Source organism: Ambystoma mexicanum, chromosome 2p (genome assembly GCF_040938575.1).
Source record: "Ambystoma mexicanum isolate Mex_15411 chromosome 2p, UKY_AmexF1_1, whole genome shotgun sequence".
In the NCBI taxonomy this organism is placed as follows: Eukaryota; Metazoa; Chordata; class Amphibia; order Caudata; family Ambystomatidae; genus Ambystoma; species Ambystoma mexicanum.
The window spans coordinates 91,973,352-91,997,796 of NC_090923.1; the positions used below are offsets into that span (position 1 = coordinate 91,973,352).

Here is a 24,445-nt window from a genome sequence, read left to right on the forward strand (position 1 = left end):
TCCTCCTCATGGGCGACTTCAACATCCAATTGAACTCCCTGCATCCACTCTCTTCCTTGACCTCTGCACATCACTATCCCTTTCCATTCTCCCTTCTAGCCCAACCCACTCGGCTGGACACACTCTGGATGCCCTCATCCATTCCAACCTCTCCCCCACCCTCTGATCACATCACTCTGTTGGTCAGACTATTATCTCCTCTCCTCGATCCTGGGTCTCCTTGGCCCTTTGACCGCCCCACCAAAATGCCTGCCAAACTCGTTTTACGGACATCCGTCTGATGAAACGAGTGTCAGCTGCTGCATTCGCATCCACCTTCATCCCCCCTCCCCTCCATCCCCAGACTCTACCACCGACTCTGCTCTCAGCAACCTCCATTTGTCTATTAGCAACGCCCTGGACATTCTTTCCTCAGTCATGAGGATCCACCTGATACCCGCCTCCAAACGTAACACCTAATACGACTCTGAACTTGCAGCCCTTAAACGCAAATGAAGAGCTGTGGAGCGGAAGTGGCAAACCTCAGGCTCACCCTCTGACAAACTGGACTGCTGCCTGCTCCAAAGGCAATACAGACTCTCCATCCATGGCAAGAAGAGGGCTCACACCCAGGCACAGGTATCGGGTGAATCCCACAACATGGCTGAACTCTTTAAAATCTGCAGGGAACTAGCCAACCCTCTGCAGTTTCCTCCTCCCCTTCTCCGTCCCATGCCCTCTGCAACGCACTGGCCACACACTTCACTAAAACTCAGGACGTCCTGAGCACCGTTGCTAGCCTCCGCCCAACCCCTCCCGCACACCCTTGCCTCCTATGGCTTCTCACCCTCCTTCTTCCTCTCTCCCCTCCTTCTCTCCTGTCTGACCTGAAGGAGTCACCAGAGTTGTCCGCTCAATGAACCATCAAGGACAACTTTGGCTCTCTTGCCTGTGAGAAACCAGAGGGTGTCTCACCGTCTAGTCCCTGAGGTCTCTTGTTCAGGAGCCAGGGCACATCCATCGCCTTTGGATCCAGACCCTGGGGGTGGAACAGTATGGGAGGATCACCAGGGTGAGGGGTCCTCGGAGAGTGGGGGTGAAACATCTAATGCTGAGACCTGGTGCCCCTCCCTTTCCAATAGCCCAATCCCATCCTAGGTTATTTCAACATCCCAGTCCCCCTCTTTCCCACACAAATACTAAGCCGAGGTAGAGGAGATCTAAGAGGAAAATGATTGACACTTATACGTTACACTTGAGATGTCCCGTTAATATGGTCAGGCAAGTGACCACAATTGCATACACCTGACACATATTAACTCTCCCCACACAAATAAAAGGTGGAACACTGGGCCACACTGAGCAAGGTGAGACTCAGCAGTTCTTCCAGGGCGATGGCAAACCAGGTGGAGCAGGACGACAGACTGAGGGATGGAAGCAAGGGGGAGAGAAATCCAGAACCTCCCTGTGAGAGGTCTTTACCTGCCTGGGATCCTGAAGATTGCGGATGAAAGGCTGATTGTGTTCTGACTTGAGTGTCGTGTAGACCGATGAGTCCTCTGTCCCCAAGTGACGCACAGGGGAACTAAATAGAAACCCGCTGTGCGACCTTTGAGGCCACAGGTGGGAGATGTCTTCCCAGATCCACGGAGCCTCTGGAACACCGATGCTGCTGTCAAGAAGGAACGGGGTTAAGTACCAGGCAATCACAATACAGTCAGATAAACAAAAGGATCTAAAGTGTCTTACCTATCTGGTGTAAGGGTGACCCAGGTAACCTAGTAGAGAGGTTCGAGACTCAGATGATGCGGCGGTCCCTGGAATGGTAGAACCGCAGGTTAGCGTGGATGACGGGTTAGCCACCTGTAGGAGAGAGGGCTTGACTTGAATCCCAAGAAGGGAAAGGGCGTAGAAGTTCAGCAAGATAACCAGGGATGATCCAAAGACAAGTCGAGGTGAAGTCCAAAATCCGGCAACAGGTCAACAGTTCCAAGCAAAGGTACAAAAGGGGTGTCCGAGGGAGTCCGAGGTAGAGTTCCGTGATCAAGATAACAAGGAGCAAGTAGTAACGCCAAACAGGGTCTGAAGCCAGCTGAGAAGCAATGAGCGTTCTGTCTCTCAGACCTTTATACTGAGCGTCCCTGGGTCATGTGACTTCTCTGAGTCATGTGACGTCCACCAAGATCACGTGAGGAACGCCACAGTGAATCACATGACCGACGTGAAGACGAAACGCCGCCCCTTCTGCTATATGTTCTCCAAGGCAATTGCCAATGCAGAAAGGGTTGTAATCGAGCCCGTACACTAAAGCTGGTACGGAGTTTTCGGTTCTGTGGGTTCACCGAATCACATGAGCCTCGAAGCTTGGGAGGGGATGCTGGGGGAATGTGAGCAGTGTTCTGATGTGTAGTGGCCTGGTGTGCAGAGGATCGCCTAACAGATTGAAAGGAAAGAGGAAACTTGCATGGTGTTTTCACGTTATCAGCAACCCTCCTAGGTGAACGACAGAGTTGGGGAGGCAAGCCACCAACTGTGCACTGCAAACCTTGACTCCAGGAACAGAGCCGTGAGCAAACGCAAGGAGTTCACATAGCCGGTGAGTGAAGTGAATTCCCTGTAAGACCGGTTTGTGTAAAACAAAGATTGTAACGGCAAAAAAGTGGCAAGGGAAGGTTGTGCGTAAGACGGCAACCGTGAGGAAAGCGATTAAAAAATATTGTTCATGGTTAAAGGCACAGCGCAATACCAAGTAGCAAAGTGGTAATACCGTAAGACGCGATATAATCGAAGGTCTTTGTGAAATCACGCAGACAAGAAATATATGGAGAAAGTAGGCAACAAGGCATGAGACTGAGGGGAGCCTGAGAGTGAAAATTGCAAGTACCAGAAGGCATTGCAAGAAAGTATCATTTGGTGAAGATTTTGTTGAACTTTCTTTTTTTATATTCAAGGAATGTTTATGCTATAAAGGGAAAGACAAATGAGAAGAAAAGTCGAAGTGGTCATGTAGAGGTCATAGAAAAATCCTTGCACATTTGAAAGTCTTTGACAGTAGGAAAAGTAAAAGAGAGGCTTGAGCCCGACAGAGGGGAGCCTAATGAATGTGACATAAAGCTTGGGGAAAGGAACCCCATGAACTGTGATATAAATGTCTGAGGCCGGCATAGGGAGCCCTGGGTGAAAGTGTACTTCTGGAGAAGAAGTTGATCCGCGATTTTGAACTGTGGTAATTTTGTTGATCTGCCAAAAAGAGGAACTTGATCATGGCAGGCCAAGCAGGCCCTAGTCTACGATATTTGAACTGCATCTGTGTGTCTGGAGCCAAAGTGTGTCACCCAAGCTAAATGTGCCACCTTACCACGTGCTGCAAAATGAGGGGAGAGACGGTTACTTAACCATACTGACATTTTTACACTGATTTTCTTTTGACTCAATCCGTATCCCTTCACCCAATTGTTATCTTAGAGAAAGGGCAGGTGTTAGATTTTTTTAGCATAGGCCATTATTATTTTGACAAGACTGAACAGGACTGTGTTTTTCTTTAGTTTATGATTGAGATTAGTCCCATTTAAGTATTTGGGCAAGCTAGGAGTTCTCCCAACCCCAATTAAAATTATACAAATAAAGGTTTTGAAACTTGCAATCTTGTGTCAGTGTCTACTTGTGGCACCATGCCTCTCTTACATGCCCCTGTACTCGCTGATCTCTGCAACCACTCTTTTGCCACTAGATCTTTCCCATCCTCTCTCAAACACTCCCATGTGTGCCCCCTACTGAGAACATCTTCAGCAGTTCTACCTGTCCAGCCAACTACCACCCTATGTCTATCACTCCCTTCCTTGGAAAACTGCTGGAGAAGCTGGCCTTTCCATACACACCTCACACACTGAACTTGTTGGTGGTCTCCATGACCATCTGTCTGGATTCCGAGCATCCAGAGGCACGGAAACTGCTCTTCTGAACAACCGTGAAGAACTGCTCCAATCTCTGGATTCTAACTCTCCAGCTGTCCTCATCTTTCTCAATCTATCCTCTGCCTTCGATACAGTTAACCATTCCATCCTCATAAAACGGCTCCATTATACCCTTGGTATCTCGGAGCGGGCATCCTTCCTAACTGACCGCTCGTCCCAAGTCATTTTGGGCACCTTCTCCTCACCTACTTCCTTCCCCACCTGTGATGTCCCCCAGGGTTCAAACATCTCCCCTTGCCTCTTCAACACTTACCTTTCTCAGCTAGCGCAGATGACACACAACTCTTTTTCAACCATCCTGCTGACCCTCTTGTATCTTCCATCATCCCTGACTGCCTATCTGCCATCCAGACCTGATGTATTTCTAACAAACTCTCCCTCAATGCCAGCAAGACTGAGATCATTCCCATTGGGCCCCCTGGTCTGGCCATCCTCTATGGGCTCTCCCCCTGCTTCTTCTTCTGAAGCCAGACACCTTGGAGTCATGTACGACTCATCTCTCTCCTTCCTCCCTCATACCCAGGACTTTGCCAAGAAGTCCTACTTTCAACTCTTCTTTCGCAAAGGAATTCTCCATTTTCTCACTTTCCCCCAGAAGCTCAATGTTACCCGAGCCCTGGTTCTCTCTAGGCTTGACTTCTGCAATAGCCTTCTCCTGAATTTACCTTCTTCCACTTTACAATTCCCCCAGCTAATCCAGAATAGGGTAGCAAGACTTATCCTTGGCCTTAAACCCAGGGACCACATCTCACCTGCCCTAAAAACGTTTCACTGGCTCCCGGATGCCGCACAGATTAAATTCAAATCCCTCTGCATCATCCACAAGGCTGTCTGGGACCAGGTTATCTGCAACTTTTTCTTACTAAATACTCTACCTCTAGACCGCCGCAGTCCTCTGGCACTAACTCTCCGTGTAAAGCGCTTCGCAAAACAGAGGGCCGGAGGTTGATCACTTTCTTCAGCTGGCTCCCTCTTATAGAACATCCTCCCCTGCCATCTTGAGCAGTACTTCCTCAAATTCCAGAAACCCCTCAAGACTTTCCTCTTCACCTCTTCCTTCCCTTCGTCCCTCCTCTGCTAATCTCACAGTCGCTGTGATTGGTGGCCAGAGCCCTTATGTATCCCTCAGGGACCTGTCATCCCATAACCAGTCGCCCCAGCCTCTGTGCCTACCTCACAGCACTTGCCCTGGCACCCACCGGTCTCACTTCTGTAGGCTTGAACTTTCTACCCAATAGCACTTACCATACTATGCACTTCATCTGCAGCTCACCCACAAGCATGGACATTCCAGCACTTACCCTCACCCCCATCTCCCCTTTTCTCACTGCACTTGCACGTTCTGAATACTCACGAGGCATAGTAGGTCCGTCTTTATCTTCCATTGTATTCATTGTTTTTTCAATCCCCTATTTCCTCCCTGCTGCCCTGTGGGCGCTTCGAAACAGAATTGACTTAATTGTATAAGTGCCTAACAAATGCACAATAAATAAATAAATAAAGGTCTTGTGAGATAAACTACCCATGGGATACTTGTAGAGATGCTTGTGATCATTGGACTTTGGATTAATCATAATCAGAATAAGTTTAAACATTTAATAGATCATAATCCATGGTAGCTTCTATATTTGGAGAGACAAGGGTAGATCTATCATGTGTTGACACTTGCTGTATCAAATGTGTCTGTTTTTTCCATAGGCAAGACACCACCTCATTTAGTTTAACCATGCCGCAATGCTCATCACTAGTGGTTAATGTCCGAAGAAACTTTCTGGAACCCTTGTTTATAGCCTTGATTGGGGCTTTCTAATTTTTGACTTTTTAGCCTTCCGCCCAGCTTTTCTACGGGTTTGATTTAATCTTCCCCTTCATTGTGCCTGAAATAGGGGTTAGATGTTTGAAACATCTAATATGAGTACGGGTCTCTGCAACACTAACAATCTCACCTGGATCTGTGGTAATTGCCTTGGCAGATTTTCTGCATTTTCCATCCTAGATCTTCGTGCAGGCATTGAAGACTCATTTGATGTACAGATCTTTCTTGAGACATATCAATGATTGTTAAGGGTTGCAAGAAAGGCCTCATTCCGTTAAACACAACAGAAGTCACAACATCCTTTTCTATTTGGATTGATAGGCCTTCTAGGTCCTCTTTTCGAACACCCTGCTGAGAATTGGACCCTGTTATAAAGCCCTCGATAAATTATATCTTTGCAGATAAAATGGATATTAACGATGTTTGCTCATTAATTTGTCCGTTGAGCGATTTGTAGGGCTTTCACAGGAATATCATTGCCGTTTGATAATGGGGCGGACTGCCCCCCACGGTCGTGGGCTATTGAGGCCACTGAGTAGTCCTTCGTTAGTCTGGATAAGTAGGCACGGTAGATCCCGATGAACCCAATGAGCCCTCATGTTCCAGGCTCTTTGATCCCCCATGAAAGCCTGTTCCAAGGAAACGGGATTGTGAACTTGACATGTAATGATATTCCCCACTTCCTTATTTGCCAAGTTCGATGCTTTCTGCACTTCCCCCTGAGTAGCTTGAGGTAATAAGGAAATGGAACCACTTACACATACACACACTGGGGTGTTGCACTGACTTGCGGTCTCCTCTCACTCTTGTGTTAATTGCAGCAGAATAACTCTATCGTTTGTAAAGGGAGTAGGTTAAGACTTATTAAAATCTCCCGACACTACTTTACCAAAATAGTTAGGGATTTTTGTTGGACAATAGTTGCTTGCCTTGCTCTTAGTCGCTCGACCACCATTTAAGAGCGGGCCAGGCTATCTTGAATGCCTGCTTAAAATAAAGGCCCTAAATCACCCAAGCCGACAGACAACTCAATGGTATTCGAGGTAAGTGAATCTTGTAACGACTATCTCGTCTGGTCACCTTTCTCTTTTGCTGCAGTCAAATCAACCACAGTCTCTTAAATTAGGGCTTTATTTCCTAAAGTGGGAGCCATGCAGATAGAATGGTAATCAAAACCCCACTAGACTAGCCACGGGTTCCAAATTAAAGCAAGAACAAGTAACAGCAATCCAAATAAACTGCAGTGAGTCTGAAGAAGTAGACAGTAATCAACTGATATAATGCTGAAGGTTTTAAGGCCCTGCCGTGCGTACCATTAACTGTGTATTATGTTAATTTGTACTTAGCTCTACCCTGCGAGCGATCCTCCGAGTTCAACTTCAGCTGGGAGGCACCAATTGCTCCAGGCAGCCCCTCGAGCACTTCCCTGCCGAACTGGCAAGACACTTGAAAGACACTTGCTGAGGCACATGCGCAAGGTGCATGCAAGTTGGCTTTAGTAGCTGCATGTGGGTTGGAGGCGGGGTAACGGCTCTGCGAGGAAAACAGCCAATATTTCTGTTAGAGGAGTTTTCCTAAAGCCCTACTGGCAGTAAGAACTTAGTAATCTATCCGAGTGGTTTGTAGATCCCCAGCTCTTAGTATCAGGCTGTACTAACTCAGGGCCTTGGTAGAGTGGCAGAGTAGTCAGGCGTATCTCAAGAGGAAGATGCAAGCTTTAAGTAAGTACACGGAATCTTAGCTAGACAGGCACAACAAAGAAGCACTTACACTAATAGTTATATAAAAAAAGTCTATATTTATTATATTTACACCAGAATAACTTTAAATACTTCAGACGTTTATATGAGAACACTTAGGATTAATTGATAATACACTTCAAAGGGCACTTTCAATTTTGTGTTTGTTCGCGTTTACATTGCCTGCGACGTTAGAAAGGGAAAAGACAATGTTAACCTATGATCAGTTATTGCTCACTCATGCAGTTTTTAATGGTTTATATGGTAATGCATTTACTCTGCAAACACATATAGGGGCTGAATCATGGAATTTGTGCGCTGAAAAACAGGGATGTGGGCGCCATTCTGCCCGCAAATCCCCATTTGTTAAACAGGGATTTGCGGGCAGAATGGCGCACAAATCCCTGTTTTTCAGCACTCAAATTCTGTGAATCAGCCCCATGGTGTTTGCAGAGTAAATGCAGAGTAAATGCATTACCGTATAAACCGTTGAAAACCGCATGAGTGTGCAATAACCCATAATACGATAACGTGGTCTTTTCCTTTTTGTAACGTTGCTACAAATAAAGGGAGGAAAATGGTTAGTTTGTGTAACATATGCTTAGTTCAAGGTTCTAGAGATGGTTTCTTCACCAAGTAAGTCTTTACAGTCCAAAAACGCAACCCTAGTTGAAGGCAGTTCGGGGAGGGCTTGAAGTCTTGACAAGCAGTGAATTACGAAGAGTTCCTGTGGATTTCTTCCAGTTTCTAGTGTTATTGAAGCAGCAAGTTAACAACTAACAAGGGAGACCTTAAAACAGACTTGAGAAGGGGACACAAGCAGCAGCTTGGGTCTGAGGTGAGAGGGGATTGCCCTGGAGTGACTTCTTGGGATCAGGTAAGCAATACCTTTTTCCCCACAGTACCTTAGGTTAGAAGAAAATGTTCGTGCTAGATGCTCTGCATTGTTGCAGCTCTGGACCTGACCTCTGGATTCCTTGGACTGATGACTGAAGGCAGGACAATGGATGGAGTCTCTTTGCAGCATTCTCGAGAGAGGACCTTTAGCACGACTTTCAGCAACTCCCGGGATCACTCTGCGGTTTTTGGTGCCTTGGTGCAGCACCAAGTTAATCTTCCTGGCTTCCTGCAGTCTCATGCTCTGTTGCGGGGGTCTTGGCGAGTGGGATCAGATCAATGTAGTGTCCATACGGGTTCAGCAAAGATTAAACGGATTCGGCCTTTCCACGATGATGCACTCGAAATAGGCAGCAGGTCTCCTGGTATTGGGGTTCCGCAGCTCTTGAAACTCCTAGGACCTCAGGAGATGGCTTTGTTTCAAAGTTCGTCTTGGGAATTGTTGGTCCCACCAGCCAGAAGGAAGGAGTTGTCCTCTTCGGACCTCCTCTGTCGCTCAGATAACTGGGTCAGGACAGCAGTGATCGCTTCATGGTGTTACAAAGGGTCTGCAGGCATCTCTGGTCATCTTCTTCTTTGGTTACTTAAGCTTCCAGTGATAGACTTGCTTTTCACTCTAGAAGCCGCAACTTTTATACAGTTCCAACACACACACTCCTCTGCAATCTCTCTCCGCATTTTACAGAAAGGAGCGTTTGGCTGTCCAATCAGGACAGCCATACCCCCTGTGGGAGCTGGACCTATTCAGGCACTCTGGCAGACAAAGGACAGGGGGGTGGAAAACTCCTCCCCCACTTCCTGCCTGCCCAGACACTCTGCAGCCTAGGTGGGGATACACAAGGGTGCCTGCCAAAGGCAAAACACACACATAGACCTCCCACTCCCAGAATGATAGAAGAAAAGGGCTAACAAAGAACAACCATGCTAGTTATGGTGAAAAAAGAAGTTGGTTCCCAAGTTGGTACTTGGGTGCCCTTAGTGTGCACTACCGAGGTTTTGGACATATCCTGCAGTATAAAAAATACACAATAGTTGGTAGAACACATCCACTACCACCAGCCATAACTAGGTGATTGTCTATGTGACTAAAAAGTCACAGGGGCAGAGAGAAGGGGATACTAGGTATCCCCTTGGCACTCCACTGAAGGTGGTTTGTGCCAATCTCTCTATCCTTAAGAACTGCATTTACTTGAGGATATAGAAAGATAATCTTAAAGGAGCACCCTAAGGGTCCCCACCAACACAGCCCTTAAGGAGCTGTGTGCTGCAGTAGTAAAAACACTCATGCCTTTAAGAGCTATGGAGCAGATAGACTCCATAGTAAAGGTAGAATACAAAGGATAGATTTCCAACAAACAGAGCCTAAAAACATTAATGAGAGGAAAAAGGCTCCACTCATTCCGGATTGAAGGAAAAAGGTCCAGAAAAGTGCTGGGGTCTCACTAGGAGAGAGGATGAAGCATACACATGATAAATCTCTCGAAGATTTCCAACACTGATGCAGAGAGACAGCGTTTCCTTGAATACTGGCAGGACACTTGAAAGGCACTTTGCTGAGGCACACCTGTTTCTCCCTTAATTACTCCTCTGTTGCCTGGATCTTCACACACTCACGTATCCTTTCACTGTACTGCTCTTCTTATCTTTCATTACAATTGATTATCTCTTCTCTTACTGCATCCCTCTTCTCAACTCTCACTACACCCCTCTTCTCACCTCTCATAGCACCAGCTTCTACTATCTGGGGAGAGGACATAGATTTTCATTGGGCACCCGAAGCCCACAGACAAACAGAGGAGGAGGTTTCAGAATATCGAGAGGTGATTGGAGGTTTCTATTAGAAGGAGGTAGGCACATCTGGAAGAGAATGGGGGTTGCTGTTTAAAGAAGGTTGGAGAATGTCACATGGATCTGATAGCAGAACGTCAGTAGGAGGTTGGTCATATGCAGGAGGTTGGAGAATATAAGATGGGTGTGATAGTAGAATGGCAGAAGGAGATTGTCATATGGGGAGTTGGAGAATATCAGATGGATGAGATAGTAGAACAGCAGGAGGACGTTAGTCATATGCAGGCGGTTGGAGAATATCAGATGGATTTGATAGTAGAACGGCATAAGGAGGTTGGTCCTTTGCAGGAAGTTGGAGTCGATTGCCAGGAGAAGCAAAATTATGCATTAAAAGGTGGTGGTCAGCAGGAGCAGGCAGGTTTAAGAGGGAGTGTCTAGCCAAAGGTCAAAAGAAAGGGTGAATCCTCCAATCTGAAGGTGTTGCACCCACAGTGGAGGGAGGAATGAGCATGCAGTGTGGCGTTGAGGAGTAGCAGGAGAAGTGCAGCTGTAGAGAGGTGTTGAAGTGATGGCAAGCCAGGACACTAAGCCTGGGAGCCCCCTGGTCCCTCTACTCACTAGAGGAGACCCAATGTTTACTCAACTACCTACAGTTACACATAAGGTGGCTGTAAACACTTAAGTAGCACAATTTATACGGGAGGGGAGAAGAGCCAATTGGTGTTGAGACTATGAGTTTCTGAGAATGGAAATCCACTGGAACTTAAGAAACTTGAGAAGAAGGACACCTGTGCTTACACTTGTTTGTTGGGGAGAATCACTCTTTTTCACTTGGATCTTTGTTCGATGGGTTTCCATCAGGGAAGTAATCCTGACAATTCCAAGAAGGGCATAGGTTTTGGGCACTGTTCATTTTTCCCTAAGTAGCGGTTGAAGAATCTCGGCTATATCCACGCATCCTGGGAGTGGGCAGAGGGTGGAAGGAAGAGACGAGACCTGCCAACCGTTCTGGAGGGATTTACTGTGGGAAATGGTTTAATACAAATATGTTATTATTTTACTAGTCAACTCCAGGAAACCATTAAAATAGGAATTAACAGTATGGGAAATAAAACTCAACATTCTCTTGTCTGTGGATTCATGTCCTTGTGACCGTTATGTCCTGTGTCCTCCACCCTCGCTGTATCAGGACCTGTGTCCCCCTCTTCAGAACCAATGCTGTGATATCATCTGTGTCTTTACACCTCTTTGGACACCCACCACTCTAGTTTCAAATAGGACCTCCCTCCTTTCAGACTTCTCGGCTGGTTACAAACCTTTTCTTCCATCTTCACCTTGTATGACCGAACACTCTGTGGTATTATGAGCTTCATCCTCCATGCCCCCGGCCTATACCGCTAGCTCATTGTTATTATCACCTGGGTCCCCTATCTTCTCCTCAAACCTGTCCATCTGCATTATTTGCACCTGTGTCCTCCATCACTTCTACCTCAGACCACACACTCTTTGGCATCATCACCATTGTCCTCCATCTTCTTCTCCTCAGTCCCTTTGCTGTATGTTTTTACCACCTGTGTTCTCAATCTTCTCTGTAGATACCCCTCACATTGTGTGATCACCTGAGCCCTCCATTCTTTCCTCCGGATGTTACCATCAAATGATTAGCTCATTGCTTGCTCCTCGGACCACTGCTTTATGTTATTATCAGCTGTGTCCTCCATCTTTCCCTCCTCATATCCCTTGCTCTGTTATTATCACCTGTGTCTCCATTTTCCCCACCTCCGACTGACTGCGTGCTCTATGTCTTTATCAGATGTGTCCCCACATCCCCTTCCACAGACTCCTTGCTTTGTTCCATTATCATATGTTTCTCCATATACCCCTGTTTTATTATTACCTGTGTTCTCCATCCTCTACTATCCAGACCACTTGCTCCGTGTTTATCATCAACTTCCGTCTTTCATCTTCCCTCAGATTCCTTGCTCTATGTAACTCTCTGATGTATTCTCATCGCCCCCTCCTCAGACTCCTTGCTCTGTGTCATTATCATATGTATCCCCATCTCCCCTTCCAGTGATTCCTTGCTCTGTGTTATTGGCACATAGTCTCCATCTTTTCCTCCTCAGGCCCCTCACATTATTATTATCAGCTGTGTCAGCCGCCATCTGTTACCGTCCTGTCGCTTTAAGGAAAGCGACCTAAGACAGAGAAAGGAGAGGTTAATGACATAGGGGCAAATGGGAGGAGTGTATGGGTGATAGGAACGCTGTTCAGTTCTAAGTTGTATTTGAATAAAGAAAGTTGTGTTCCAAGCTCCGGTCTCCTGCGTGTCTTTTCCAGGCCCAGTCCCGGCAACACCATCCTCTCCTACTCTGACCACTCGCTCTGTGTTTATCGGTTTATAGTGATAATACCGAAAACAAAAATCTCGAAAACAAAAGGCCGAAAAAAAAAAATATCGAATTTTTTTATGACGTTTTTTTCTCGAAATGGGGGGGTTCCCCCCCCAACCACCCTTTTTCCTATTTTTTTTTATTTTAACCCTTTTTTTTTACTTACCTGACCCCAAAAACACATATAAATAAATAAATAAATAATTCGATATTTTTTTTTTCGGGATTTTGTATTCGAGATTTTTGCAGTTCGAGATTTTATTTTCGGTATTTTGACCGACCACCGTGTTTATCATCACCTGTGTCTTTCATCTTCTCTCCTCAGACTCCTCGCTCTGTGTGCAGTGAGAGTTGTCCTCCTGGATACCGGAAGGTCCTTCAGAAGGATCGGCCAATCTGCTGCCATGAGTGCGCCCCATGCCCTGGTGGAGAAATCTCACACGTAAGTGGTAGGTGCTAATATTTGATACACTGACTAATATGAACAAAGTGGAAAATATAGCTCTCCTCTCCTGGGAAATATGCTTTTGTGTGACTCAAAAATTTGAACTTGATTAAATGTTTAAGAAGGTATTTGTCTATCTATATTATTTGGTATATAGTCACACTAACCCAAAGGCCTCAGGGCGTTCACAGAACAGAACATCAAAAGAAGAACAGGAAACAAATACAAAGGGACAGAAGGAGCTACAGCAGATTAACCAAGTTCTTTGTCAAAAAGGAGAGTCTTCAAATGTTTTTTAAAGAGCGTAGTTGAGGCACTCTCCATAAGTCAGAGGGAAGTGTGTTCCACAGAACTGGGGCCCAAAAATTAAAACTTGCTGCACCAGTTTTCTTGAGGTTAACTCGCGGTTGGCTAAGTCTGGTGGTGCTGTTAGAGCGTAGAACACGTCTAAAAGGGGTCTTATTTATTCTTGTAGTCAGATAAGGTGGCGCCTCATCCCGTAGGCATTTAAAGACCATAACTAGGCCCATAAACTGAATCCTTTGTTGGACCGGAAGCCAGTGCAATCTCCTCCGGGCCTCAGTGACGTGGACAAGACGTTTTAACCCACAGACCGCCAGTACAGAGCTATTCTGAGTTACTTGAAATTTTCTAATGTTAGTATGGGAGGTCCCTACCAGCAGACTATTGCAGTAATCCAGTTTTGTATTCATGATTGCAGCACCAATCATTGCTTGGTTTGCCTCAGGTAAGAAGGGGCACATCTGCCATAACAAATGGGCATAATAAGAGCAGGACGATTTAAGATGGCTAACCTGCTTCTTAAACGATAGCTGGGAGTCAAAGAAGACTCCCAATGTCTTAACAAAGTTCGAGACTGGGACAACATGGTCTACAATTGTAAAGCTCTTGTAGCTAGGGACCAGGCTTTTACATTTTTGTTGTGTTCCTAAAATAAGAAGCTCTGTTTTAGAGTTGTTCAGAGCCAAAGAGTTCAGAGCCATCCATGATTGTATGGCTGAATAGATCTTGTTAATTTTTCTCAGAGTCATCAACGTAAGAACCAGATAGCTCCAACACAATATGGGTGTCGTCCACAAACTGCACCCCCAAGGCAGACAAAAGATCACATATGTGTCTTGAGTAAATGTTAAAGAGCAAAGGTGACAAACAGGCCCTGAGGGACTCCACATAAAAGGAAGGTCCTTCAGGATTGAGCACTGGGTTCTATGACCAAGAAATGATTTAAACCAAGAGGTGGCAAGGGAGGTACATTTGCCAACCTTCGTTAATCTATCTGCCAAAAGGCAATGGTCCACTAAATCAAATGCGGCCGAAAGATCTAAAAGCAGAAGTAATGCTGCATTCCCATCCTTGATAATGCCAGCAATATTAGATTTCAAGTCCAGTAGAGAAGTCTCTGCCCTGTGATTAGGACAAAAAACAGATTGCTCTACCACAAGAATGTCCTGGTGCTCTACAAACATTTGATATTGATTGTACGCTATTTTGTCCCAACATTTGAGTACAAATGGAACATTTGTAAAAGGCCTATAGTTGCCCACCTCTGTGCCTCTGTGGGATCCAGGTTCTCTTTTTTCAGTAATGGTGTGAACCATTACTCCTTAATATTATCTGGGATGAAAGCTTCCGGAAAGGAGCGATTAACAAATCTGGAGACCCAAGGTGCTAAGGTCGAGATGAAGTCCTTAAATATAAATGATGAGGCTGGATAAGATGTCCCCCTTACATGAAGTTGGTTTTAGTTTACACACCACATCCAAAACTTCCTCTTTCGGTACTTCTTTGATAGTAAACAGCATGCTCTCTGGATCAAATCTATTTTCAAAAGAGGGTATTATATCTGCAGCATTATTAATTGATTTTAATTGATCAAGTATGTTTTTCTGGTGTTTTAACATTTTCTCAGAGAAGCCATCATGAATGCGCTGACACCAATTATTGTCAATAGTCTTAGGGGGAGCACCAATGCTCCCCTTTAGCTCCTATACGATAGAAAACAATTCCTTAGGTCTTGATTTAGCCGATATAATTCTGGCATTCAGACTGGTTTCTTTTGCTTTGAAGATTGAGATTTTTAAAGTTTTAACTGCCTGTTTATATGCAAGATGGTTGAGGACAGAGGGATGTTTGCACCAGATACATTCCAATTTGCATTTGGCCGTTCTGGCCTCAATAATCTCAGAAGTAAACCATGTACAGGGACCACCAAACTTCTTCAGGTGTGTTGATTTAGAGGTGCCAGTACATCAAAGGCCTGGTTCATAGTCTTTCTAAAGACGAATATACATTCTTCAAGGGGAATGTTGTCTTCAAGAGAGGGGAATAATCAGTGCTTTAAAGGTCTCATGAGTCACATTCCGACAATTCCTAGTAAGGCCAGGCAATTTAGTAGGCTAATGTTTTCCATTAGAGAAACAATTGAAATGTATCATAAACGATAGATGATTAGACAAGATACATTCATCTACTGATATAGGAGACAACTTTTGGTTCTTAGATGGGACCCATTCCAGCGCGTCACCACCTGCATGAGTAGGCAAGTCAACATGCTGGACAAAATCCAAGGCTTGGCGTGTTTCCAATAGAGATATAGCCTCTGAATCTGAAGGGTTATTGGCCCACAGGTTAAAGTTGCCCAAATTCAAGAGTGCGGATTGCTGTTTAGAGACACTACCTAAAACAGCAAGTAATTGTTCCTCGAACCTGGGTGTTGTCATTGGTGGTCTATATAGTAATAATAGACTCAGAGTTGAGACAGAATCGATATTAAGTTTCAGTAGTAGAGCCTGGCAATGGTCAAAGAGTGGGACATCTGATATATAAAACGTAAGATCTTGCCTAGAGATTAGTTAGGGCCACGCCCCCTCTCCTCGCCGTTATTTACACAATCAAAATGTAGGAACAAGAAGCCAGATGGAGTTGCCATTTGTAAGGAGTGCTGGGCAGCTGCATGAAGCCATGTCCCAGTAATAGCTAAAATGTCCACTTGGGCTTGTATGTTAAAATCAGCCACTTCCACTGCATGTTTCACTAATGAGCGAGTGTTTCACAGAGCACATTTAAGTGAATATGGTGGGGGTGGGCTGCCGCATCCATATCATCAATGGGATCCACATATCAATAGTTTATACTCGTCTGGTAGCATGAATTTCAGAAGTGGAGACCGATGGGAAGGGTAATGTATGTATGTTAAGTTCATTAACAATAGGCTTACAGATGGGCACCTTATCCTCAACCTGGCTAAAATCGTGGGGAGAAAACAGCTGATTTAGCCATTATTCTGGCCCTGCGGTTCCTCTGTATGGCAGAGATTAGTTCACAAAATGACAGCATTTAAAGCTAGCAATAGGAGACCCGAAAACCCAGTGTGCAGGTAGAGCAAGACAGACAAGACGGAACTACTCACCTTGTCACGAACCGGCACAAGCCAGCTTAGACGCGCTGGCGTTGACGCACCTGACAACGGCTGAAAAGCCCGAAGGAACTACAAAAGGGCTGGGAAATGTAGTTTCCTTTTGCACAATGGTCGTCGGTGCTGCACAGTGTCTTAGGGCAATAAAGTGCACTTTGTAAACATGGCGGTCTTGATGAATTAACACACACAGAAAGAAAACATAAAATTCAATTATTCAACTATAAACGTTGAGTTCAGTTCAATAAAAGCAAAAGGCTAATAAAACACAGCGAGCACAAATCAAGAGTGCAAGTTAGGTCATAGGAGAAATAGGGCCTCATTACAAGTTTGCCAGTCCAGTAACAACGGTGCCGGTAAGCTACGGGTTCTGTGAGCCTGTGCCTTTCAGCCCACCAGGTCTGACCTGGCGGGCTGTCCGGCACCCGCTTGCAGAACTCGGCGGATGCACCGGCACCATTCCTGAATGGGGCCGGTGCATCTGTCCTCCCCATTCCCATTGAGTCCAATGGGACTCAATTGGGAATGGGGAGTAATAATTACAGGCACCCGGCAATGAGGTTTGACCGGGTTCACTGGGACCGTAATGCCCCGGTAAGTCCCCATTGCCGGGTGCCAGTAAATTCATGACTCCGGCGGCATTCACCAGGGTCATAATGATCCCCATAGAGTTCAGGCGCTGATATTTTCCACTTGTTCCTCTCTCTGCTGATCCATGTCCTATAATCAGCTTCTTAATTATGCAGATCACATTAGACACGCGGCCAATATATCAAAACATGGCTATTTCAACAAGACCTGACCAAGGACGAATGCCAGAGGACGCACAGACCGCCAGGGGTGTTGCTAGGTTTGCAAAAGATCTGGAGCTATGCTAATGTCGGGACTAGGGGCTAGTTAGTCTTTTAGTTGTAGTCCCTGAGCTTCTATCCAGGGCTACAACAAAAAGAGCCGGGGCTATAGCCGCCCCCGCCATTCACACCCTAGCGATGCCTCTGCAGACCGCAAGTCAAAGTACTACGCTAATATTAAATGATGCCAGCCCTAAAGATGGCTATTAACACTCAGTACAGTGCTCCACTGCTCTTGAGCTAAGTCCACGCTTTCAACAAAATAAAATAAAACGAATATATCCCCACTCCTCTTTAATTACGAAAATGCCAAAGCTGCATCATTTGTTGCAAAGAGCACATGCGTTTATCCTGCTCTGCACATGCACTTTAGTCTTGGTTGAACTTATTTGCCTCAATCTCTGATCACCAGATTTAGGTAACTTCAACATGGATGTGCTGCAACAGGGAAAGCATGAGGCTTTGATATGATATGATATTCATAACGAGCTTAATACCCAGAGGTTTCTAAGCGCAGACCCAGGGATCGAACCTGTGTTGCTCCGTGTTTTCTTGCTTCCAAGGCGAGCACGTTGCCGCTGAGCTATCCTCCCGAGACAACTATTCTCCCAGATACTAATAGAAACACCGCTCCAGGGGCTGGATCAGCATGATATAAATGCTGTCTCCTTGCTGATGCTGTCAATGCTGACATTAGCAAGCATGAGAAGCTGAGCGGTTATTCACAGCGGGCAGAACCCATCCTTGTGCATGCGGAGACTGGCTTGCTCTGTAGCAATGTAGCCTTCCTATAGCTTGTCAGAATGAATGCACGTGACATGTGATAAAGACTAGAACGATGACACACAAAGTAACAAGTGTAGTCCCTCCCTGGGATAATTCATGAGCTATGACCCTAAATAGGTAGGGCAAAGCCAGTGACCAAGTAGCTGGTGCAATCATACTCACAAACGGTTATGAAGGAAGACATCTGCTTCTCCCTCTGTGCCTGAGTGGTACTCTATATTATATTTCACACTAAAGGTGTAAAGATTTAAGGGGTGATGGGAAGGCTATATTTGGTACTCATTTCATTGATTTCTTAATGAAGACAGGCTGGGTTTATTTACCAGATCTGCACCGATCTAAGGATTGCACGTGGATTCCTGGTGCAGTGAAATGGTTCCATGTGTTAAAATCGTTGCAAAAATTGCTGTGGTGACAAAATATCGCGGCAAAAATGCTGTGGTTTTGCCGCCGCAATCCATGTAAAGGATGCAGGGGACACTCCCGCAACCCCCAAACCCATCATACCATTTAAGGGGAGCAGGGAACACCCCCACCACCCACGCTCACCTTAAATAGTATAATGGGGTCCACCTTTACCAGGTCAAAACACAGCATTTTTGCCGCGATTTATAGACATCATGTTTGCCGCGATTTTATCACTGCATACCTGTGAAATTAGTTGTGATTCCCGAGCAGTTTGAGTTGCTCTCGAACCCCGTTGAAGGTCCTCAACTCTCAGGAAGAATGTCTGAGGAGACCCTGACCTAACACACTTATCTATCTATGTATTGCATTCTGCTGTGCACAGTTTCCTTTGTTCCAGAGCTGTTGTCTAATCTTACATGTGTTGTGTCTTGCATGCGCCTCTTTTTGCCCTGGACCTGTGGGGCGCACTTCTGCATAGGAGGTGCGGCTTGTATCTGTGCATGTGATGCAGTTGGAGTCTTTTGTAAGGGTAACATGTCGGGGTGAAGGAAGAGGGCAAAGTTATTCCTGATCTCAAGCACTGGGTCCCAAGTGTGAGTGAAATGCTGGAGAATGCATTGGAAGGGGACCCTTCTGGGATTGTGTCCCACTTTCAGAGAGTTTCTGATATCCCTAAAAGAGCACCAGTGGGATACCATATTCCATAACATAATATGGTATCTGAAAAAGATCTAGGGACCCCACAAAACGATGTTAGAATTGCCCCATAAAAAGGTCCCCATTTGCTCAATGATCAGTGTTGAAAAAGGCATTTATTGTATTGTATTGTATTATTTATTTTTATAGCGCTCTTTCCCCACTTGTGTGGCCTCAATGCGCTTATTCCTTGGTTGAACGCCCTTGGTGACTGTACTCAATGTGGCTAGAGGTTCTAGGGGATTAGCTTAGATGCGTGTGTGCATGTTTGCCATTCTAAGACTTGGGTGACTGGCAAGGCTCGACGAAGCAGCTCAGTAGAGGTCAGACACGTGGGTGGGTGCTCTTGAAGGTTAGAGATATATTGCTGTTGTGGAGAGAGAGTCTGTGAGGCCAGCTATCCCAGGTTCCTTTCAGGTGGTGGTTGCTGCATGCTAGTGGCAGAGGTGTTGTGGTACGTCAGGTGTTTCAGTCTGCACGGCTATGTGTGAAACTAGGCCGGATGTGCTTAGCCGTAGACGTGGTCTATCGTGCATGGATGCATGGCCGTGTCTGTGGCCTGTGTCCATGCTAGTGGTGTGAGCTATATGTACCGTTGAACTATACGTGAGCTATACGTACGTTAGTTGAATTGATCACTGTGTAATAGAGAATCTGCATATGGTGTTATTTGAAATATGCTTACCTGTGATCAAATTCTACGACACTTATGCTCACCTTTAATTCGTTTTTAGGGTGCCCAGTGAACTTTTTTACCTGGTAAAACTCATATCATCATCATTTAACTAGTGCTTTTGTTAAATGGCTGAAATTAAAGATACATAATGGAGAGATTTGCGTCTGAGGGTCACATGCATCATTCTCAGCTGCTCACCTCCCACGTGTGAGCGTTATCACCTTTAGCCACTAAGTCACTGGCATGACCTGTGCAGGAACACCTATGTGCCTGAGAACGGTGCAGCCGTGCGTGAATGGAGAGTGCATGCATGTGCAGGTGATTTAGTCCCTGTTGGGTGATGAGGAGATATCTAGTCAATGGGCCTCATTATGAGTTTGGAGGTAGTAAGGGCATGGCTACCCCCAAACCCGTGTCCGGGTTCCCTGAATGGGGAAATACCAGGCCATTCTGACCTTGGAGGGCCCGGTATTTCCCCATTCAGGGAACCCGGACCCGGTCCATCCCCATTCCCATTTGAGCCCCCATAGGGCTCAATAGGAATGGGGAGCATGCTAACAACAGATCCGTTAATGACGGGCCCATTGTTAGCATGCTGGGCCGCTCGCGGGTCCCGCTAAGGATGTCTGGTAAAACCAGGCGTCCTGAGCGGGTCCCGCGAGCGGACCTCGTAATGGGGCGGTAAGGGGTTAATGGCTCCGGCACCTTTACCGGCGCCGTTAACCTATTCGTGAGAGTGGGGTACGGCCTCAAGGAGAGGTGCAGGCCGGTTGTGGAACCCCATGAATGGAGGCTTTCGGGAGAATGTGAACACGTGAGTAAAGCCTGTAAGGGATGACAAAGTTAGGTTGGGTGTATGGAGCAGTGTGAATAGTGTGAATACGCAGTGACTGAAATTGAGAGTGCGAAATGATTAGGGATTGTGTTGATTTATTGGCATTTTTATTCATTTTTTAAAAGATATTGGGAATAAGGAAAACAGAATAAGGGAGCCCCCTGAGTAAGTGGAGAGGGTGGCGTCACATGCACTGTCTCGACCAGTGCGGGAGAAATATAAGGAGAACTATAGGACCTCTGTAATAATTAGAGAGCTCTGGAATAGTAGTGTTTGTTATTTTAGCTTGTTACTTTAGTTTGTTTTGTTGGTGTATTTTAACATATAAGGAGGAGACCCAGGAGGGGTGTGTATGGTGTGTGAGGGTGCGACAGGAGAATGTGCGGTGAGTACGTGAAGAAGCTCTTGCGGGAGATAGCGGAAGGGGGGAACATTGAACTGCTGATTTGTTTGGGAATTCACTGACGGTTTTGACATGTATTCGAGACAAGACTGAACTGCATATGCTTTAAATGCTTTAAACTAACATCTGTTTTAACTGTGGTGTGGTAGCATAGGCGTAGCCCCATTACAAGACACACGCATGACACCACAATGGGGGGTAGACACACGCTTAGACCATATATATAAGGCCCTGCCCTTGTGTTGTGATAAGATTAAGAAATATCCCACTCAATGGGTAACTGAAACTAGAGGGGGAGGAATGCCCCACTCCTGGCCAGAGCATGGATCTTTTGATAGATGAGCGCTGGAACACAGGTCTACCTTCCTGACAGCAAAGTATAAGGGAAGACCATTACAAAATAGGAGGGAATTATTGAACCTCAGGAAAATGTTTGAAGAAACAGAGTATCAGAAAGAAGGGGGGTGACACATGACAGTAGCAAAGAGATGGGGACAGGGGAGGCTAGAGAGAAAGGGGAGACAAAAAAGGGGATATATCCTCTAGCAACCTGCCCCACGGAAGGGTATATTAACATATCATATGTGTCAGCGGGCACAATGATAGCAACACCAAGTATGGCCCCCCCGCCATATGTCTCACCTCCAGAGGTTACTTCCCACATGGGAGTAAGCGCAAGAGACTTAGAGATAGCACTGGCATCAACACATACTGAATCAGCCAGGTTACAGACAGTATGCAATGCCATCAGGGTAGCAGAGACACTGATGCCGATGCCGCCCACAGGGGCACCCCCACAACCACCCGGGGAGGGGTGGAAGTCAGGTGACTTCCTATTCATAATAGACAGTGCACCTATAAGAACCGTTCATGTAGAGCATGATGGAGAAACAGACAGCCTGGGTTATGAGAATGTGGGGTCCTGAAGAGGCGATGAGGAATATTGGAGTGATTTTGATGAGACTGAAGAAGAGGGGGAGGGAGAGGCTGAACAAGCACCCCAAGCTACACCAAGGCTAGAAAGTTTATGGAACAGCAGACTGAGGGAGAGATTTGGAAGGATAGCTTTAGCACGGAAGCAGGGAAGTGCAACTAAGGGTGGGTAAAGGAAAGATGAAAATGCAGATGCCTCTGATACACAAGGGTGCAGGGCCGCCTCACTATGTACCCTGGGCACAGATGGACAATAATAACCTCCTCAAAGTGCTCCCCCATTCACAGCAGGGGCAGCAAAGTGGATTTATGCATTTGAAAAGAATACAGCAGGGGTGCCCTTAGCAATAGGGGATATTAAACATCTGGTAGTAGCCGCTGTCGGAGACCAAGCCGAGACTGTGTGGATCAAAGCAGAGAACCCAGGAATAACGTTGAGTAATGATGCCCATGATGGAGCATCATTTAACAAGATTAGAGCACAGGTATGGGATGCACTGCAGCAAACCTTCCTAGACACCCCACATTTGCAATCAATCATGCAGTGTACAATGGAAGATGAGGAAGAGAGTGTGCAGTACATTCTTAGTGTTCAAGAGATGTGGAAAGCAGAAACGGGCAGAGCCTGGGATCAGTCAACATCACTTTTCTATTTTATAGTAAAGAAAGGCCTACCCAAGGAGGTACAGAAAGCGCTCGACAAGATAGCCGGGGTTGAAGCTAAGGGGTGGCCCGAAATTCAAATTATTATAGTTCACCACTGTAGGAGAATCAAAGAGAGATAAAAGGAAATGGTTCCGAGGCGACAGGCTGAGGAAGTGAAACTGGTTCAAAATAAACTAGTGAAAGTGGCTTCAGTAACAACGCCAGAGCAGACGGAAGAGGGAGGGGGCATTTCTAAGGCAGCACATGCAAGAATGGCGGCAGTATGGAGGACAGGGACAATGGGGAGGAAACCAGCAATTTTCGGGACCACTGTGGCAAGGAGGACAACAACGTGGATGAGTTGGCTTCAGAGGGCCTAGAGGAGGTGGATTTGGATGTCCGGGACCTAGAGGAGGGGGACCAGGACAGTGATGAACCTGCGGAAGGTGGGGGCATTTTTCGAGAGAGTGTTGAAGCAGGCAGGGAGGGAACTACAACTATAACCATCAGAATTATGACTGCCAACATCCAGGTAGCCCCCGAGGGCCCCCTCCCAGAATGACGATAGCATATGAGATTCACCAGGCTTGCACCCAGCTAAGCCCCACAGATCTCCGGCCCTTGTCACCCACAACACCAGCAGCAGGCTGTTCATCCCTACCAGCCACGCCCTAACCCACAGCCAGCGAAGAATAGAAACGCTTTTGGTACTGCACCTAACGGCACAGTGGCCCAAATTCTACAGTAGTTTGGGGAACCCTTTCTCGTTCCCCAGGATGAATAAATACCCTGACTAGGACAGCCCACAGAAGGCACTTGCGTGTCCGGTCCTGTCAATGACCCTAAATCCAGAAGAGGAACCATTGGTGGGGGCAGAGATAGGTAACAAACAATTCAACTTTATGGTGGACTCAGGAGCGGAGAAGGTGTGCATCAGCGAAGGTAACTTCCTGCTATTAGGAAAGACTCTTGGCATGCAGGGATTCTCTGGGGCTGTTTTAACGGTTCCATACCTAAAAGATCTAGACATCAAAGTGGAGGGGAACGTCGTAAAGGCCCCCCTCCTATACTTTGAGAGTTCTCCTGTCAACTTATTTGAAAGAGATCTGCTGAGTAAGCTGAACATGATGATCTCTTTTACAGACAGAGGTATCATCTGTGCCACACCTGCCATGTGTGTACTAAGAGCAATGCTTGTGATACTTGCCATGGCCGGTGATGTAGTGATACAAGGTATCCCTGTGAAGCCAGACGTGTTCATTTATAGCATCAAAGTGCTTGTACGAGCTGTCCCTTAAATTACCAGAACCTGCTGGAGAGTGCCCACTGATTTCATTTTTTACCCTGTGGTGTCCCCCGAGATGATACTCTCATTAGATCTAGAAGGATTGCCAGTGTCTGCAAAGAGAATTGTAGTACTAGGTACTGACCACTACTGGTGCCAATGGCGCACTGTGTTATACATTGATCCCACTGTACCCCTGAAAAAACTGAGTGTTGCAAAACATTTTGAGGATAACACCAATGATGGGGAGATCATCCTCATCATACCCTGTGAGATAATGGTGCAATACAGAAAAGTACAGAGTCCCCTCATGGCAGTTGTTGCACCACTCCCATTCAGCCAAGCCGATTTGCAGTACGTCCCCACACATTTATCGACAACAAACCCACATGATGTAGGGATGCTAAAAGAAGTGACCTCTGTAAAAATAACACTCAAGGCAGGGGCAGTACCCCCATGG

The 24,445-nt window shown here is 46.2% G+C and overlaps 1 long non-coding RNA gene across 1 annotated transcript in view; it reads left to right on the forward strand.

Annotated features, from left to right (window-relative positions):
- Positions 1-13,029, forward strand: part of LOC138565834 (uncharacterized) — a 73,716-nt gene extending 60,687 nt beyond the window's left edge. Inside the window, exon 3 of the long non-coding RNA XR_011301645.1 lies at positions 12,912-13,029. This is a non-coding gene — a long non-coding RNA (uncharacterized lncRNA). The remainder of the gene's footprint in view (positions 1-12,911) is intronic.
- Positions 13,030-24,445: the final 11,416 nt, after the last annotated feature.